Source organism: Camelina sativa, chromosome 9 (genome assembly GCF_000633955.1).
Source record: "Camelina sativa cultivar DH55 chromosome 9, Cs, whole genome shotgun sequence".
NCBI classification, from domain to species: Eukaryota; Viridiplantae; Streptophyta; class Magnoliopsida; order Brassicales; family Brassicaceae; genus Camelina; species Camelina sativa.
The window spans coordinates 29,223,466-29,229,739 of record NC_025693.1 but is presented as its reverse complement, the minus strand read 5'-3'; positions in this window follow the sequence as shown (position 1 = coordinate 29,229,739).

Below are 6,274 nucleotides of genomic sequence, written 5' to 3'. Positions count from 1 at the left end.
TGTGTTTCTCTTTGTTCATCAAATTTGGAATAAAACATATTTCCTATGTTTCTTTTATTATTTCTTCTCTAGTTTAAGACTCAAAATAAAAGTGAAATTAAACAGTAATTTTGTCTCTCCCTTTTTGCTGTTTATAGATAGTAACATTTTAACAACCACATCTATAAAAGTCAATGATCATCTAAGAAGACAAAATTTCTACGAATGATAAAACGTGATCCATGCAGATATATATTATATTGTCATATAAACTAGGCCTAATATAAACTGTTGAAGGAAACTGTGAAAAATCAATGTTAACTTCATTAGAAGAATGTTCATGTTTATTGTAATAAATACTATAACTCTATGATTTTTTGTTAGCTTCCGCCGGGATTCTGCTTCTGGATTTCTTGTGCTACTCAATACTCATACAAAATATATTTTTTATTTATAAGATCATATTTTCGAGAAACTAACGTTGCCAATATCGACAAAGAATTTTTTTTTTTTATCACACGAGCATATACTTTGGCGTCTACCACATTGAAATCAAAAGTTTAATTCCTGGTGTTTATCCTTATACACTATAAAATTGAAATTATATATTGTATATCTACCGAGATAAAGACAGATACATGACATGTATGGATTAGAATCAAAGCATTATCAATAATTTCGATTACGTGTCCGTTTTGGTTGGTTTAATCAAATTGAACTGCAATAGACACTAAATGGAATTGTAAGTTGTTAGGAACGGAAAAAAAATTGAAAACATACTAAATCAAACTAGAATAGTAGATTCAGTTCTGATAAAGTGATACTAGAAATTTCAAGATCCAAATTCCGCACGTCGTAACACAGTGATCTCGACTCTAATTAGACTAATTTTATTATAGCTCTAGGTTGGACTGTATAGTACACAAACTCTACACGTTGGTCAATCATTTGCTGTTTGCATTATATTTAATCTGTTTTATCATGAAGAAATTAATAAGAAACTTGCTAAGGTACACCTACACGGATGGAGGTAGTCTTTTTTTTTTTTTTTTGAACAAAGCCTTGTTTTTTTTTTTGACGATCGAACAAAGCCTTGTTTGTTGGACCTTTTAAAGGAAAATATATCTTGTACTTTCAGACAAAACAATATCTCTTTTGGTTTTGACAATTTATTACTATATTTTCTTTTAAAAAAATTTCTCAAATTAAAATTGAATCGCATGCATGTAGAATTTTAATGCAGGGCTTGGATTCTTTTCCTGAATCTGAGGTAGTATATGTTCTTGTTGTTAATGTCTTCTCACATTCCCTGTGAGATGAAGTATTAGCTGAAGCATTTGTTCTAGCAATTCCCACGTAATTTCGGCAACTGGGTTACGTATGTAGACTGTTTTAAATTTCTCAGTCGTGTTGGCTTTTTTTTTAGAAAATTGAAGTTTTAATACATTTTAAAAATTTAATTGGAGAATTAATACATTCAGTATTTAAAATTGACAAAATACACACTTTCACTATTTACTACTATTTGAATTACTTCTTAATCATCTACTAATCATTTTATTTACAAATGTGCCATTGAAATTAAATATATATTTTTTTTTTTATTAAATTACCCTTTAAATCTAATAACTAAAATACTGTTTAATATATATTTTATTTTTATTTTTTACAGATACAAAAAATCTATGTTTTTTTCTTTATAATTTGATATGCATTTTGTGTGATGATTATATTTGATAATGTTAAATTTTTTTTTATAAATTTTGTATCCGTACACCTTATTAAGTGTACAAATATTTGTACACATTATAATATGTATAGGTGTCTGTACACATTATAATGTACATTATAATGTGTATAGATATCAAGTGTACAAATGAATAATAATACACAAGTTTAACCCGTACAGTTCATTTAGTGTATTTATATATATGTTTTTATCCGTACAACTAATATATAATATATTCAATATGAATGAAATAAAAATATTTATATGTGTATAATAATTCTATACATTAAATATGTTGTACGAATGTATTTTATGCAGCTACCCTTTTGTAATTTTATACTAATACACTATACTCCACTTTCTTATCTATCTCACATCTCTTCTATTACACAAATAAAAAAAATCATCTATTTCTCCAATTATAAATAGTAAATGTAATACAATTTCAATTAAGTTTTAAAATGTACTATTTTGCCAACAAACCTTTTTCGTATTCTTTTCTGATCAGAGCTCTTAAATGTGACAATAGTTTGCGCGCGTGTTTGTTTCCAAAAGTTAAAACTACATTGTCACAGATTTTATTTGGATGATGTTCTCTGCTTATCTGGTTAAGATTTGTTTTGTTTCAGAGACTTGCAGTTGTATCTTTCTGATCTCAGTATTTTCCTGGGCAACAAAAGTAAAAAAGATTTACATATTGGTGGACAACCGGCCATGGTTGAATAATGGTACCAGATCTGCTCATTTCTGGCAACTAATGGTTACAGTTTACAAAGGTTGTAAGAGCTGCTTCATATGATTATTTCTTGTTGCTGTTAGGGTGGAAAAATATGACTTAGTGACCCATATTTATCTTTGTTTACAGTCCAGACTCTCCCCTTTTGCAAACACGAAAGATCGAGGGGAGAAAAAAAAATCAGAAGCAGGAGGAAGAGAAGAAAAAGCCAAAGCATGATGAGAAAAAAAAGCCTAAAGAGACGTGTGCTCAGCCCCAGCCGGAGGATAGAAGAATGAAGAAGCTTAAGAAGATTGAAGTGACAAAGTGATGACAGTTGATGATCATATCTTCTCAACTCTCAAAGTGACAAGGCGTACAACTGCTTAATTTTAATGTCCAATATAAATTAAATAAAAGAGATGACATTTCACTATACGTAAAAAATCCATAACCCGTTTTTTCTAATCCTGGCATATCTTACTTGAATGAAAATACTTGATTTTATTTTATTTTATTTTATTATACTTAAATTATACGTTGAGTGGGTCTCTCGTGTTCAACGTCGATTTAATTTACAAGAGTTAATAGAATCAATCGAGAAATAAGCATGCCATGTATGGACCACGATCAGAGTGCTCAAATACTAGATTGAACCGAGTCAAACCTAGATTGAACCGATAAAAATAATAAACTGATCTTTACTTGGATTATCTTTTCTTTCATAGAACGATTATATATAATATTAGAATTTGTACCCGCGCAAGCGCGGGATATTGATTTAAAATTTTTTATATTAATATTAATTCTTGAGCTCCAATATAATCATTCAAAGTTTTGAGGGAAAATCGTTATAAATATATGTCATGTGGTAATATTATGATAAATAAACGATATTGATGACTACTTGTTGGGGCTAGAAACAACAATTAGAAGAATAAGTTTGTAAAATGAGATCTGGGCAGACTTTCGGTACAAATCGACTTAGAACTATGAAAAACAACGAACTGGACTTTTGTATTCACTTTTTCTATTGATTCGCTCTGAGCTTGATTACATGTCTTGTGTCCTTCACATTCATCTGCTATTTAAACTAAAATTCCTCGAAACCCTTCCTAAACGTCTCGCTGCAATCTCGGCTCCCCAATCCCGATTTCTTCTCCAGGTTGACTTCATCCTCCTGCTCGGGTTTTCCTCCATGGGCCCTTACTGGGCCTCTTTTCCTGGCCTGCGCGTACGCCCTAATGGGCTTATTTGGTGGGCCTTATGATCGTCGAAACCCAACACCAACAATTGCCCCCCAGCCTTTTAACCTATTTTTGGGAGGGTTGAAAGGCGAATATCCAGAGAATCTTTCATGTCGTTTCGGTTTCGCGATCTTCCTCGGGGAAGGGGCAAAACATGCGGAGGCGACTCGTCGAGCTGTTCGTGAGGCCAAGGAGCGGATGTCCCAAGACTACCGGGCGGTGCTGGATTCAGTGAAGAGCAAGTGGGAGAGGAAGAAAGAGCAGACCGCGGTCGAGAGCGATCTCGCAGAGATCGAGTCCAACCTTCTTTTGATCAAGCAGATCGACGAGGGGAGGACATCAATTGCGGAGGAGGTGCAAGTTCTCGAGACGCAGCGGGCGGTCCTTGCGGTTAGGTCCAACTCCTTGGCGGTTTCGGACTTTTCGGTGAGCAAATTGGACCTTCCTCAGATCTCGGAAGACTCGGTCGCGCCCATGGAGGTTGACGCCGGAACCGGGGTCCCGCGCGGTCTGGACGAGCATGGGAGCAACGCGAGTGCCGCGAAGGATCCGGAGGCTGGGACCGGGGAAGAAGACGTTTGAGTTATGGCGTCTTTATTTTATTTATCGTTTTGAACTTGCGTTATTTGCCCGAAAGGGCTTTTAAATCTTTTGTTATGACTTGCCCGGGGGGGTTTTAACCCAAGACTTTATTTCTTTTCGTTTTTTGGAATCAACTGCCTGGGGAGGCATTTAAACCCTTGTTCTTTTCATATTGTCTTTGTTAACTGTTTCGGGTCGAAACGCGTGAGTTCTAATATGTACTCGGGGTATACGGAACTCTCCTAGGCCGGCTTACGGACAGCGGGAAATGTTCCCCGGGCACTTAATTTGTGAACTCCGTAGAATTCACTAAAAATTTGCTATTTGGGGATGAAGTCCTTTGAGGTTTTCCAAATTGGGTAGTGAAATCTTATTTGCTTTCACGTGAGGTCGTGGGGTGCGGACTGTTAGCTAGAGCTGTGTTGACCTTGTTGTTTTTTTTTTTTTTTTTGATGAAGTGTTCGAAAAAGCTTGAAACGGTTGCAAGACAGTGCGAAATTCGCATGTGCTGTTTGGTGTCGTAGGTACGTTTATTTGTAGGCAATTTCGTCGCGCCGTTAGAAAGAGTTATTGTTTGTTGATTTGGTATATTTGGTAACGGTGCACCAGGTCATGGTAAAATTCGCGTTTTATTTGGAAAGATTTTGCGGAGCGGATCGAGTTGGGAAGGTGGCTGCGCTCAGGATATTGAGCTGCCTACGTACCCCGTAAGGGGATCAAGCCAGGTCGTAGTTCGATTATTATGGATACCTCTTAGAAGTATTTTTTGAGGTTCATGACGTTCCAAGGCCGGAGCTCGGCTTTACCGTTGCTCTCGTCTACGAGGCGATATACGCCATTGCGAACGACCTCGGTGATACGGAAAGGTCCTTCCCATTTGGTTCCCATTTTGCCGGCGTTCTTTTCTTTTCTGTGATCGAACATTCGACGGAGTACTCGGTCCCCGACGGCGAAACGCCGAGGTCGGATCTTCGAGTTATAGAAGCGAGCGATGGCATTCTGGTAATTTTGAACTCGCACGTAGGCTTGTTCTCTCTTCTCGTCGATGACGTCGAGGTGATCGCGCAGCGCTTCGCTATTTTCCTCCTCATTCTCGGGGGAAACAGCTCGGCGAATACTGCCTATGGTAACTTCTGCTGGTATTACGGCCTCAATTCTGTAGGCTAAGGAGAACGTCGTCTCGCCCGTGCTGCCACGCGGCGTAGTTCGTGTGGCCCACAATACTCCGGGGAGCTGAGCGTCCCAGCCTGACTTCGCCGAGATGTACTACTAAAACCATTTACGGTGCTTTTGATGACTTATGGATCTCGGCCAGAGCGGCCCGCTCCTCTTCTGCTCGGGCGAAATTAATCGACCTATGGAGTGCGTCGTCGAGCGACGGGGGTTGTCGAACGGTGAGCTCTTCGCGGAATTTCGAGGTGTACCATAAGCCATGCCGAAGGGCTGCCAGGGCAACCTCGTCGTTTAGGTTGGTTATCCTGGCTTTGGTTGACTTGAAGCGATTGATGTAATCGCGGAGCGGTTCGTCTTTTTCTTGGACGAGAAGCCAAAGGTCTGATTCGGTCACCTTAGCTTGGAAAAAGACTGAATACTGCTTCAAAAATGCCGAGGCGAGCTGATCGAAGCTGTCAATGGAGTTAGATTCCAAAGAGGCGAACCATTCCAACGCCGGTCCCACCAGGTTCTCGGCGAAGTAACGGCAGTAGCCGGCTTCACACTCGTCGTCGGTGAGATAAGCTTTTGTTATGGCTAATCTGAAAGCTCGGAGGTGCGCTCCCGGGTCCGTTATGCCCGCGTATTCGGGAAGGCGGAGCTTGCCCACGTCACGAAGGCGAACCTTCGCGATTCGGTCTGTGAACGGGGTACGCCTTGTTTCGGCGATCACGCGATCGATGTCTGGGGCTGCGCTTGTTGCCAGGTGCACCTTAGAGCGGATTTGGGCCATCTCGGCGCTTGCCTTATTCATGTACTCGGTTAGGAACTGCGCGCTGAATGCGCCGCTACTCGGAGGTCCGGGAAGAC